Source organism: Pseudorca crassidens, chromosome 7, assembly GCF_039906515.1.
Source record: "Pseudorca crassidens isolate mPseCra1 chromosome 7, mPseCra1.hap1, whole genome shotgun sequence".
In the NCBI taxonomy this organism is placed as follows: domain Eukaryota; kingdom Metazoa; phylum Chordata; class Mammalia; order Artiodactyla; family Delphinidae; genus Pseudorca; species Pseudorca crassidens.
Window position 1 is genome coordinate 112,587,397 of NC_090302.1, and position 14,278 is coordinate 112,601,674.

Genomic DNA, 14,278 nt, shown 5'->3' on the forward strand with positions numbered 1-14,278 from the left:
ATAATAAAATTAATAACCAGATTTCAAGTTAACAATATTAAAAATATTTTGTGTCAGTGAGATGGATGATATTATTTGAAAGTTTTCACCAACTTATTTGTACTAGGCTGAATAATGACTACCTGGGGATGCAAATCAGGTCCTGTATCCAGTGAATTACTTCATTTATCCTTTATTTCTACCAAATCAGAAATTCTTAACTTATATTAAGACAACAAATACAAGTCACCTAAAATGAGTTTGAATGTTTTGTGTTTCTGCCTTATAGTTCTAGATATTTGGATCGAACATGAAATATATCCAAACTATGGGGAGATTTCATATTGAATATGATGCCCTGCGTGCCGAAAGATGCTAAATTGATTACTACATCGCATTCAAAAGCATTTGAATGATCCGGAAGGGGAAGAGTGGTAAATGTATTTATTTTAAACTCTCTTTTTTTGTATTTATTTATGGAAAACATTTCTTCGTGTTCTGTGGCACCATTTAAATTTGTTTTTAAAATATATCACAGTGGGTCAATGATTTTCTTATCTGACAAGTGAAGAAGAAAAAGAACCATACTCTTGGCAATTGAGTTCTATGTACCAATTTAGACTTCTTAAGAAATCTGTTGTCTTATCAGCAATATTAACATCATATTGTCACTAAAGTAATATATTCAGACTATTCAAGTTACTTTATGTATTTTTGAGATATGTCACAAAGCAAAAGTGCCTGAAATCAGAGAAATAGACCTTAATCTTTTATCGATGCCGTGAATCGTTAAAGGAATCTTACCCCTCATTTGAAAAGCTCCCAGGAGCACCCTCCCCCTTGACAACTAGCATACTTCAGAGGGAAAAAGTGAGTCTGGCTTTCACTTCTAGCCTGTATATTTGAATAGCAACCTGAAAAGTGAGACATTCAATGGCCACGATTACCGACACTCACAAGGTTTTCTCTTTACTTGAACACTAAATTCAGATTGGGCATATTGCCAGTTACTGACTGAATATTTGACACTTAGATGCTTACTATTTTATTTGCATATCAAAACCCTATTTGTGACACATATAGTGATTACTGCTTGTTACTGATACCAAACACGTTTATCCAATCGTAGTTAAAAAGATTATTGTGTATTTCCCCATATACTAACTGAAAATGGATCCACGTCAGGACAGTCCTCCACTCATCAAGCAACATATTGGCCATAAGCACAGGTGACTGCTCTTCTACAATGCATGTCATGGACACCTATCTGACTTAACCTCCCTCCACTGTCCCCCTGACACACGACGTTGCAACCAGACAAGTCTTCTTTCTTTGGCACAGAAAGGTCCCGCTTTTGCTTGCCATGGCACCTTTGCATGAGCTTGTCCCTTGATCCCCATGGATTCTCTTATTTCATACGGCTGCTTCCTCTCATCATCTTTATCTCAGTTAAAAGCCTCAGTAAAGTCTATCCTAACTTCTCAATCTGTATTACCGCACTCCCAGTCCCTTATCACCACATCCAGAAGGGATAGTAAAAAACTATTTAATGATGTCTAAAGCATGAGCACCAATCAGAAGGGATGCACGCTGCAGACTACAAGCATAGCCAGATGGGTGCATAGTTGCTGGATATACACCCTGACAGCATTAAGCTCTCTAGTCTCTTCAGGGCATTTGTCACTTTCTGAAATGAATCTTGACTTGGCTGTTATGTGGTTCCTCCCAATGAGAATATAAGCTCTACAAGAGCAGAGCTTTCTTCACCACTGCGTCCCTAGTACCTAAAAGTTTGTCACACGTCACCAATCAACAGGTGTTAATAACAGGTGTTAAATATCGACCTTGATAAGTGCCTGACTTTGCTCTTTGAATGATGCCTCTATAGTTTCCATTTCTTATGTGCCATTAGCAACAGCATTGGATTATCACAGATAGGAAAACCTTATTTTGTTGCCATTCTAGGAAAAACTCAATGAGTTTGCAAGCAGATTACTGAACTTTGCTTAAAATGAATGGTGCAAAAACACGAGTGGTGGGCTTCCCTGGTGGCGCAGTGGTTGAGAGTCCGCCTGCCGATGCAGGGGACACGGGTTCGTGCCCCGGTCCGGGAAGGTCCCACGTGCCGCGGAGCGGCTGGGCCCGTGAGCCACGGCCGCTGAGCCTGCACGTCCGGAGCCTGTGCTCTGCAACGGGAGAGGCCACAACAGTGAGAGGCCCGCATACTGCAAAAAACAAAACAAAACAAAACAAAAAAACACGAGTGGCTCCCTACCTTTGTTTGACAGCACCTGGCAGACTTGATTAGTTCTCACCAGTCCATGGACACTGCCCACTCCCACCAAGAACCACCAGGGGCCATGGACCACACGTTGATAAACGCTTTTGCGGAGCAAAGTTTGACTTCAAGTCAATAAACGTCCAAATTCCACTGGAGCCAAATTAGGGAATTTTCAACTAAATTTCATACTGTTTGTCTTATATGAAAGTAAAACCCAAGAAAATAGTAAGATAAAGTTTTTTAAAGTGGCATGGAAAAGACCATAAATATAATCAGAAGTTTCAGCAAAATTTCTAAAATTTTAATAATGATCATTATATTTTCCCTACACACAGGGACAGTAGTCACAGAATTTACTAAATGCTTTTAATGTACCAAACAGTCTTCTGAATTTTCTTCATCTGTGAAATAAGGATAATAGAACCTATTCTAGGGGTTGTTGTGAGGAATAATAAGATACACAGGAAGAGCTTAGCACACTGTTTGGCAAGGCAGTAGATGCTCAATAAATACTGTTATTAATAATGATTTCAGCAATTTTAAAAGACGGATATGAAGTACAAATCCTAACATCTCTAAGAGTTTGTGACCTTATTATTCCAGGAATGTCCTAAAAATCGTCATGCTCAGAAACTGGGTAAGAGAATGTCAACTGAAAAAAAAAAAAAATGCACAGCCTAAAAGTTGAGAATTATGTTTTATTTGGCAGTCAAAACTGAGGACTTTAGCCCGGGACACAGCATCTCAGATAGCTCTGAAGGTCTGCTCCGAAGAGGTAAGGGGGGAGCGAGGATACACAGGAGTTTTTGCAACAAAGACCAAGTACTCTGAACGTCAAAAGATTACTGTTAATTAAAGAAAACCAGACATCTCAAGTTAAGGAATTTAGTGCTTTTCTACGTACGGGAAGATGCAAAAGTCTGGGCTCATTGAAATCATTCCTTTGATCTGCACCTCAGCTATCTGGGGCCACTGTCCAGTGCTTTCTCACCCTGAGTCCTTGCAGGGTGCACCGTTGTGGGGCTGCAGTGGCTGAGGGCTTGATGGCAGGCATCCTGTCTCCATCCTGAGTTCCCTCAGGGCTCACCGTCCAGGCAGCTGTAATGTGATGGCTTGATGGCGGCAACATCCTCTGTTTACTGATACGGCAGCAACACTTTTTTTTCATTGGTAAGAAGGAGATCCAGTGCTGTGTAATAAAGTACCAGTCCTCTCCATCTTTCAGTATCCCTTAAGTGAATAGCTTCAGGAGGAGAAGTCAGTTAAAAAGTTTATAGTGACTGTGAAAACTCCTCTTCCAAGCTCACACCCCAAAATGCCAAAAAACAATGAATATAATTATGAATATATATGACATCGTTACAGAGTTCAAGCTCACCCTGCTCACCGCAGGACAGGCCAACGAACTGAAGACGGGGTGCTGAGGCAGGGAATGCGACTTTATTCGGAAAGCCGGCAGATGGAGAAGACAGCAGACTAGTGTCTCTGAAAAACCATCTTCTCTAGGTCTGGATGCCAGTTTCTTTTATAGAATCAGAGATGGAGAGGAGGTAAGGAAGTAAAGTAAAAGGGCCATCCGTCTTGCAAAACATCTCCTGGAATGACCAGCCTCGGTGAGGGGATGAATTAGTTTCTTTTTTCTAGCAGCCATTCACAGGTGGGCAGGGTTCCCTGCAGCAGGCCATTATGTATGAGTATAATAACAAAAGCAACGAAAAGCAAAGGTTAAAGTCAAAGAAACAGATCCAACGTGGGGTCCGATTTAGCACTTCCCCGTTACAACATGAATATAATTATAGAATTATGACGCTGATGGGGATTCATCGTGCAACATCCTGCTTTTACAGATGAGGGACATGCATCTCAGAGGGTAAACTATCGGCCAAGAGTCCTGCAACTACATTCATTCAACCCAGTAATGTCTGTTGAGTGTTTACTCTGTACAAGGTAACCTACCTGCTATTACAAGGAATAAAACATTAAAAAACAAAACATAAAGGATAAATTCTGCCTCCAAGCAGTTCACAGTAATGGGAGAGGAGAAAACACAAGTATCAAAAAAAATGACAATAGAATACGTGATACAGACACTCACTGGTAGATCAAAAAAGAGATTGCTTCTGCCTTGATGCAAAACAGAAAAGGGATTATTCCTTTAAATAAGCTTGTAGATGAGCCTTGAAGGCTGTCTTGGCTTTCACCATGCTGGGATGAAAGGTGTGATGATCCTTCTAGGTGGAAGGATCAACAGAAGCAAAGGTAGCAGGGGAAAATTAAGGGCAAATTCCGGGGCCACAGAGCTGTCCAATGTGATTGGTGCCTTGGGTGGAAGAACGGTAAAAACTGGCTACAAGTCTGTAAATAAAGGTTTGGACTGCACGGTAGCCAGCCTTAAACATCCAACCAGAGGAGTTTAAACTTAATTCAGAAAGCTGAGAAGACACCACAGGCTCTTTGCCAGGAGAATGGCTTTATATAAACTGCGGTTTAGGAAGATCTGTAAATGCGGTGAGGAATGATTTCTATCAGGGAGAAACTAGAACTGGGGAGATGAGTTTATTTTGCTGTAATATAGATCAGAAATATATCCTTTACCTCGCATACTGACAGAGGCCATGGAGAGAGGAGTAAAGAGACAAGAAAACAGTAGCCGTAGAGTTGATTGTGTTTGGCAACATATTGCATTTAGGATTAAGAGTCAAAGATAAAAGAAGAGACTAGATGAGACCAATAGCAAAGAAAGAGTTCCTCGGGGGAGAAAAGATGAAGGGTTAGGTTTTTGGCCTTAAGGCTGACGTCCTGACAATGCATTCCGTTCATTTAGGGAAGATAAACAAAACAGTGCGAGCTGGCAGAAGTAGATTCAGGACTTGGGGAAGAGACTGAAGTGAGAAAGCTAGATGTTGGAGTCATCTACAGGGAGGTGATCAAGTTTTTGGAGTCGGTAATATCAGCGAAGGGTCAGCTGAAGGGAGAAGTAGCGACAGTAGAAGGTGAAGGCCTGAGGATTGTTTTCGTTAATCCCTTCTTATAGTAGAAAGAAGAGCTGTCAGATGAGCCATAAAGAGAGTCTGGAGAACAGGAAAGGAGCGACCACCCTGTTTTGCCGAAAGTTTTACCTTCGCTCTAGGTTCAAAGGATTCGTTAACAAAAAGACACCACTTGTCACACCAATAGACAATTTCAACTTAACTTTAATAGGAAATCATTAAAAAGAAAGAAATAGAAATGAAAAGGGAAAGAAAAGTAAAAGCACGTACATCACCAAATTGGGCTGACACCTATATCCAGACTGGAACAGCGCTGGGAACTCCCTGGAACAGCAATCTGGAGTCCCAAGTGGGAAAGGTCCCGGGCAGTGGGTCCACTCTGCGGGTGAGACTTCAAATTGCAGTTTAGGGGAGTCCCGCTTATAGTACCAGGCTGCAAACTGATATCATCAGTTTGTGTGCAAATATGCATCTCTGGGTTTCCTCAGCAATGCTCTTTATCTCATTTTGTGTATCATAAGAATTTCTAGACCCCCCCGGAAACGGCCAGGTCCCCAGGCTCAAGAAACTCTGTGATCCACTCCCTTCTTTATCTTAAGTGCTGCCGGACTTGCTGGCGGCAACTCACAAGCAGACACTAGTCCAGGCAAGGTCACGAATCTGAATATCGCCTCTGAAGTCTCAACAAAACATCCTCTAACACACCCTTCCTTGCTCTCATAGGCAGTAATTGCTGGGGTGGAGGGAGAGTAAGGCAAATATACATATATATATATATAATATATACGTATATACATAATATATATGTAATAGATCTCCCCACACAAGTCAGAAGAGAAGCCCATTATTACTCGAAGAAGAATGCATCTCTCCTCACTATTTATAAATCTGAAGATCGCATACTTGCACACCTCTGCTTCCCTTTTTTCCACACGCAGTAAAAGCATCTACTTCCTGAAGGAAAGAAAAAAAAAGCCAGTAGAGGAGAAGATGTAAGCCTAAGAAAGTATAATCTATGACAGCAACATGCTTTAAAATACAGAAAGAGAATCAAGAACATTAACAGAGTGCGGTTTTTTTTTAGGAAAGGAGGCACTATGTCTTTCTTTTTTCCTCAGACAGATGAAAAATATGTCAATTCTAGTGAACATTTGTTCAGTGCCTATGACCGTGCTCCACGCCTTGTACGCTGGAATTAGAGATGCGTATGGGAAAAGGTGCGCTACAGGGAACCCAGACTTTCGTGGGAGGAGCAGCCCAGTCAATTAAGCAAATAAAAACAATCACTTTACAAAATTCTGCTGCGCTTGCGCCATGAGCTCAGCACTAAGGGAACAGAGGACATGGATCCTGCCTGCAGGAAAGGGGAAACGTCTGGAACAATGGACATTTGCTTGTAACTAGAATAAAAACTAAGATTTTGCCAGATAAGTTATGGAAGAGAAATTCAGGCTGAGAGAACGTGAGCAAAGTCACAGAGAAGTGAAACAAAAAAGAAAGGAAAGGGCCTGGGATACTGATAAAGGACAAACGGACGAGTTAGGGTCCTGGGACCCCATGTCCTCAGTGGAGGGAGGTCTAGACTGGAGAGGGCTTGGGAAGGGGGCTGAGGATGTGAGACCACTGAGGACTGAAACTTTGAAGAGGGTTCACAAGAAATACACAAGGGGTGTGATGTGCCGCTCTGAGTTTAGGCTCCTGAATTTCCAGTGAGCTGGGAAGCATGCTCATGTGAATTACTCTCAGCCACAGCAGATAAGGAAGAATGAAAATTTGCCTCTCCTGACTCCTAGTGAATGTTTTTCCCCCAAAATACATTACTGGCTAGTGAGCTGTCATGGCAGGAGAGGCCAGACTCTTGTTTTGCTGGGTGATGGTACAGGATGTAGAGATGGTGTGAACAGGCACCTGACTTGTGAATCCTCAGAACTGATCTGGGAAAAGCTGCCCTCTTCAGGCCCTCATTAGAATCAAATAACCACGGAGACATTAAAAATAATGAAACCAGGGGACTTTGAACAATATGTCTTGCTGGATTAAAATTCAGTTACTTTTACAAAACAAAGTTACTTTATTATCCAAAATCACAGAAGCACAGAGCTATGCGAGCTCAAATAAACAGTCACTAACCCTGAATCCCAAAATTCAAGAACCAGCTAGGGCACACGCATGCACGCGCACACACACACGCACACACGTGCACGAGCATACATACACATACTCACCTTGGCCCTTAGCTAATAGGCACTTTTAATCTATATTTTACTATAGAAGATAGTACAACCTATGCAAAAGGAAGGACAGTAAAATGAACATTCTTGTACCTACTATCTTGCTTCTATAATTACAACCTCACGGCCAGTCTAAGCTGATGAACTTTTAAATTCTTTTACATTTTAAGAGGACACTATAAGGACTTAAAGAGTTGTAAAAAAAAAAAAAAAGTGACGAAAGTATGCAAGAGAATGGAAGTTATTTCACGCCCACCAATGGTCCACATTAGCTTCCCTGGGCTGCAAAACATAAAACAAAAAGTTGCAAAAGCCTCTTTTAAATATACATGGAATGAACCATAAAGAGAACACAGAACAACTGGATTCCACCCTCACAAAAGACCAATAAAATGATAAGAGCTTAAAATCTCCCGAGAGAGTTTCCATAAGCCCTGAATAATTTCTGATGACAGTATTATTTAACACTGGAATGGGATTCTATAGGAAGCTGTGAATTTCCATCTGCGATGATCACTAAAAATATCATCCACACCCATGTATCTGTGGGGTGTGGAGCCGTCAAGTAAGTATCTTTCTATGTTACTGACTTATTTGTGTACTAAGTCAAATCATACTGCGTGGAACTAAGTAGTTATACTAAATTCTAAGTGATTTAATCAATTTTCAAATGCTGAAGTGTGTTACTATTTCGAATTTGGTGTAAGTGTAGTTAATTTGCTAAGGATTTGCACACAATGCAGTGTTGTGTTTTTAGGGGAAAAAACCCAGCAATCAATAATCTCATCAATCTTTGTTAATGTAATCATCTTACAAAACATACAATTTAATCAGTTCCAATTATTAAAACAACTCTGGGCCCCAGTGATACCCCTTAATTCTGTACAAGGAAGGGCAAACCATCCAGGGCTTTTCACCTAACTCTCCAGGTGGTCCTTCCAGCTCAGGGAAAAGTAACTGAGTTGTTAACTGGCTCAAGAATCATCTGATTTGTATCACTTTCCTCTCCTTTACGCAACTTTCTTTGATCTTCAACCACTCTCAGATTAGCAAATACTACTTTACACAGATTCTCATGATATACAAATATACACCCTGCTAAATCTACTCTTAGCACTTCTAATTACCATTCAATCACTTGAAAATGTTTTCTTTCTTTCCTTCTCTTTAGACATATTGTGAGTTTTTAAAAAATTATTTCAACTATGGCTAATAAATGTTAGTGTGGTGGTAGGTCTGTACCTGCATCAGGAATTTTGAAAACAATTATATATACAGTAAGGAACAAATACCACCCCTGACATGTTAAAATTCCACTGAAGCTCCCTTTAAAGTTACCATCCTTACCATCCTTTGATAATTAATCTGCTTTTCCTCAAATGCCAGCATGTGAGAAAAAACTCTTAATTTGTATGTTTATCCAACTCTGGTGTTGACTAAGACCTAGGCACTGCTAGGCTAGGAGTAAACAGTGGTGAGCAAAACCAGATGTAGCCCCTGATTTAATTCAGCCTGAGACACTAATCAAATGTTCTCATCTTGGTCCTAACCTTTAAAGCAATGAGAATCCAACGAAGAGTGTTATCTGTGAATGAGTCCGAGCGTGTGTGTATGTGTGTGTGTGTGTGTGGTGTGCACGTGTAGAGAAGTGTCACATTCACATTTGCGTTTGCATTGCCAAAAGATCACACTGGTTTCAAGGTGGTAAAATCTTAAAAATAATTTGTATTAATTTGTACTTTTTGGTTTATCACCAGCGCTAGAAAATATGTTCTCTTTATTGTGAATATAAAGTTTTTATCTACGTATGCACAAATTTGGTTTATCTGAGCTAGTCCAGAAATCTAACCAAAGCTTTGAGCAGTCTGCAAGACACAGTGCCATCCAAGTACCAAATATCTTGTAAAAAGACTAGAAAAATAACCAGTCATATATATGCACCTGCTATTTCTTTCTGGCTTATTATGCCCAAACTAACGTTTTCTATGAACAATTACTTAATTATCTACTTAAAATAGATAATCTGAAGTAAATCTGATGACTGTTCAGTCAGATATTTTAAAAATAATGAGCACTTAATATTCTTGTTTATCTTAAAACATAATTGCATTTATTCGAATACAGTGAAATGAAAATAAGTGGATAGTTTTTAATTAAACGTCATGACCTCATTACAGGGATACCTGCATCCCAGTTTGCCCAGAACTTGGGCATTTCCAGAGACACGGGATGTTCAGTGCTAAAACTGGGGCACTCCAGACAAACTGGGACTTCAGTCAATAAACACTGAGGTACCTAACAAGTAAGCGTCAACTGCCCTCAGTGTTTAAGTACGACTGTGATTTTCCCTGTTTTGTCTGTTTATTTAATTCTGAGCTTCCCAAGTAAGAGTGAAAAATTAACACTAAATCGTGACCTGAGAGACCCCAGGACTCATTCTTTGAGGCTGTAATTTGTTCAAGCTTCAGTCTGGTCCAAGGTTTTGGCCTGATTGTCTGAGTTACTCATTTTCTTTTCTGCTGTTCACTAATAGTCTCTGAAACAACAGGAGGACTTGAAAATACTACATGTTCACTCTCATCAAACAAGTTTTAACAGAATGCAGGTGATACATCTATTGCTTAACGGGCCAGACGAATTTTCCATCTGGTCTGTCTTCATGACAGAGGAGGTGTTGGCGTGCAAATTTCTTACCACGGAACAAGCTAAGAAGATCCGACTTTCCTATCTTCTCGTACCAATTGGAAACAATAATTAAATGGAAAGTGTTACTGATACATTTGGCTCTTAGAATCCACAATGGTCACCATGAAATGAAAAGAGAAGCAATAACAGGAACGCACTGAAACAAGACAGGAGAGAAAAGACAATGAATGTACACATATATCCCCATATCCCCTCCCTCTTGCTGGTTCACTTTGTTATACAGCAGGAACTAACACAACATTGTAAAGCAATTATACTCCAATAGAGATGCGAAAAAGTAAAATAAAATAAAATTGTAAGACTAAAAAAAAAAGGATAATTAATGTATTTTCTAATCAATATAGTAAGAATGAGAAACTAAAAATTTCCAGTTTGATTCAAAATAAGGTTTGAGCTACATGTAGGCAGGGGAAACCATGCAATTAGGGGGTGAGAGTGGTTGCGTATATTTGATGTTTTTAACAAATTTTTTATAGAGTAAGTTCATGGCTTTATAATGAAACAGAGAGTCATAATAATAGGCTGAGACAACATCCAATAAAAACTACTTGGACTGGAGCCACTAAATTTTTTCTTTTTTTTAAGCTGCATTTGGAGTGAATTCCAGTTTTATACAGACACACTGAATATAATCAAAACAGAGTAAATTATTGACTGCGTTTTCTACTAACCATGAACGTTCAAATGGGAGCACCCTTTTTTTCCTTTCCTTTTTCCTTTTTTAGAATGAAAATTAATCAGAACAAACCAGGCGCTCTCAGTGTAAGGACCTCGCTCTCAGCCTTGGAACTGATCCAGGAGAGCCCCGGACAGCGATGCCAGGGACACAAGGTAGATGGTCTCCTGAATGTCACTTTGTATATATTATTTGAAAAATGAATGTGGTGTCTACATTTGTCACATTTAAATGCCAGATTGGTGTTATCATATGTGACTGAACTTTTCAAGGAAGCAGAGTGATACTGAGGGATTTAGAAAGCTGCATATACACAACTAGGGAACTTAATTATAAATAATGCAGTCTGTGTATGTAAATACCACAGAAACATGTGTTAAATTAAATCACTGGCAACTTAAAAGTTTGTGCTTCTTCAACACTGTCCCACTGGAGTACTTCATGGAAATATAAGTTAAATGAGGAAACAGCGTTAGTCATAATGCCCTTCAGAGACTTAAAAACTATAAAAATGCTTTATGTCACTCTACACAAGGACACGTCAGCATGCAAGGCTTACATTTTGCCACGATTTACAATTCTGAAGCTTATCTTTCATATATCAAAAGACAATTCTATCAGCTCAATTCAATGTGTAATTAAGTTCTTTGAAAAACATGCTCTAGGATGGGCACAATTTGCTCAGTACTCAGGAAGCAAAAATCTAAATAAAATGTAGGGGTATTTTTGAGAATAAATCCGAAAATGCATAAAAAATCAATCAAACACAACTAATGAGCTACTCTTAAAGGTTATTCTTCCACTTAATTACAAAATCGTAATCCTAGTTATGTGAATGCTAAGAAGCATGGATATCACTGGAAGAAAAAAAATGTGGTATTTAAAATGTCAATAACAGGGTTTTGGGAAAAAATGAAGATTGTCTGAAAAATATTCACTTGTTATTATGCAAGCAAAACAATTTAATTATTAAGCACTAGCAGGTGAAAACACAAGGAAAGCCACATCTAAAACACAGTCTGTATATGACCTTTGAAAAGTGGAAGTTTGGAGGCAACTTATCCTCAAAAAGATGAAAGTTTGGAGGGTACACAGTGAAGAAGTTGTGATATTCAAAACCATGGCTTCTATTTATTTATATTGTGTCAGATGGTATGTTCATATTAATTTTAGTAGAAAAATACATGCAATGACAGTTTAGTTAATACAGATGCCATTTTAAATAACTTCGTAAGTTATGAAAAAATGAAGCAACGCTGATTGATATGAGAACTTTCTGTGCCCCTCTTGTTATTCCACCTGTGGAAAAAGCCTAGCACCTTGACCAATATCGATTAACTGCCACCATCTCCTCCGATGTATATTTAGGGATGCATTTAACATAGGTCATCAGTCAGTTTTATTCCCTCCAAGACAGACTATCTTCAGGCAGAATCCTTAGGGATCATCTGGTAACCTCCTCCTTTTTCAGGTGAGGGAGAAACACACACACACACACACACACACACACACACACACACACACCCCAAGACACAGTGTGTAAAATTGGTGTTAATTCTTTAAACATGCGGAAAAATTCTTCAGTGATGCCATCTGGGCCTCTATATTTCTTTTTCAGGAATTTTTAAGTTACAACATCAGTCTTAATAGTTATAATGCTATACAAATTATCAGTTTTATACTGAGTGAGCGGTAATAGTTAGGTTTTTCAAGGAATTGGATTATTTACAAAAATTGTCAGATTTGTGTGTGTAAATTGGTTTGTAGTATTCCCTTATTATCCTTTTAATGTCTGATGGGTCCATAGTGATATACAGTTTCTTTCCTGATATTGATGATTTGTATCTTCTTTTCCTTTGTCAGTCTTACCAGAACTTTATCGATTTTTATTTAATCTCAGAGAATCAGTTCTTTGTTTTATTGATTTTCCCTATTATTTTTGTTTTGTTTTCAATTTTATTGGTTTATGCTATTATCTTTATTAGTTTTTCCTTGGTTTGGGTTTATTTTGCTGTGCTTTTTCTACATTCTTGAGGTGGGAGCTTCAATTATTGATTTAAAACTTCCTTTTCTGATGCATGCATTGAGTGTTATAAATTTCCTGCTCAGCACTATTTTAACTGTGTCCCACAAATTTTGATGTGTTGTATTTTTATTTTCATTACCTTGACACTTCTTCTTTCATCCTTGGATTATTTAGGAGTCGTTTAATTTCTAAGTGTTTGGAGAATTTCCTGTTATTGATTTCCTGTTCAATTTTGTTGCGGTTGGAGAACACAATCTGTATCTATCAAATTTTTTATACTTGACAAGTTTTGTTTTATGGCCCAGGATATGGTAAATCGTGGTATACTTTCTGTGGGACCTGAAAATTATGTGTTTTGCTCTTGTTGGATGGAGTGTCCCACAAATGTTTATTTGATTCTTTTAATTGATAATGAGTTCTTTCATATCCTCACTGATTTTCTGCTTAATTGTTCTAACAACTGTTGAGAAAAGAGTATTAAAGTCTCAACTATAATTATGGATTTGTCTAATTCTCCTTTCAGTTTCATCAGTTTTTGCTTCACATATTTTGTAGCTCTGTTGTTTGGTGGATACATATTAAGGAATGCTATGTTTTCTTGGTAGAATAACTCTTTTATCATCATATAATATCTATCTCTCATGAGTCTTTGCTCTGAAGTCTACTTTATCTAATATTAATATTGCCACTTCTGCTTTTTTTGATTAATGATTACATATCTTTTCCCATCACTTTACTGTTAACCAGCCTATAGCATTATAACTGAAGTCAGTTTCTTGCAGACAGCATATAGTTGGGTCATGCTCTTCAATCCACTTTGCTAATCTCTGTCTGTAATTGGTGCATTTAGACCATTTACACTAAATGTAATAATAGATATGTTAGGGCTTAAGTCTGCCATTTTTTATTTGTTTAATGTTTGTTCTCCAATTTTTGTTTTCTTTCTCCTGCCTTACTGTTGGTTACTTGAACATTTTTAGAACTCCATTTTCATTTATATGTAGTATTTTTATTGCATGTCTTTGTATAGCTTTTTTGGTGGTTGCTCTAGGTGTTGCGCTGTATATACATAACCTATCACAGTCTACTGATGTTATCATTTTACCAGTCTAAGTAAAGTGTAGGAAATTTACCTTCCTTCATGTTCTTTTACACCTCCCCCGTTTATAAAATCATTGTATGAAGTATTTTTTCTAAAACAAATTTAGAACGACATCAGACAGGGATACAATTTTTGCTTCAATCACCAAACATAACTGTGAAAACTTGAGGAGAAGGAAAGTTGGTTGTATTTACCCATATTTTTGCTTACTGTGTCCTTCCTTCTTCCCTAAGGTTCAAAGGTTCCTTCTTTAACCATTTCCTTCCGGTTTAGAAAACCCCTTTAGT

At 38.4% G+C, this 14,278-nt stretch overlaps 1 long non-coding RNA gene across 1 annotated transcript in view; it reads right to left on the reverse strand.

The window, feature by feature from the left end:
* LOC137228233 (uncharacterized) overlaps positions 1-14,278 on the reverse strand; it is a 560,753-nt gene that overhangs the window by 97,989 nt on the left and 448,486 nt on the right. The gene's annotated exons all lie outside the window — the stretch shown is intronic.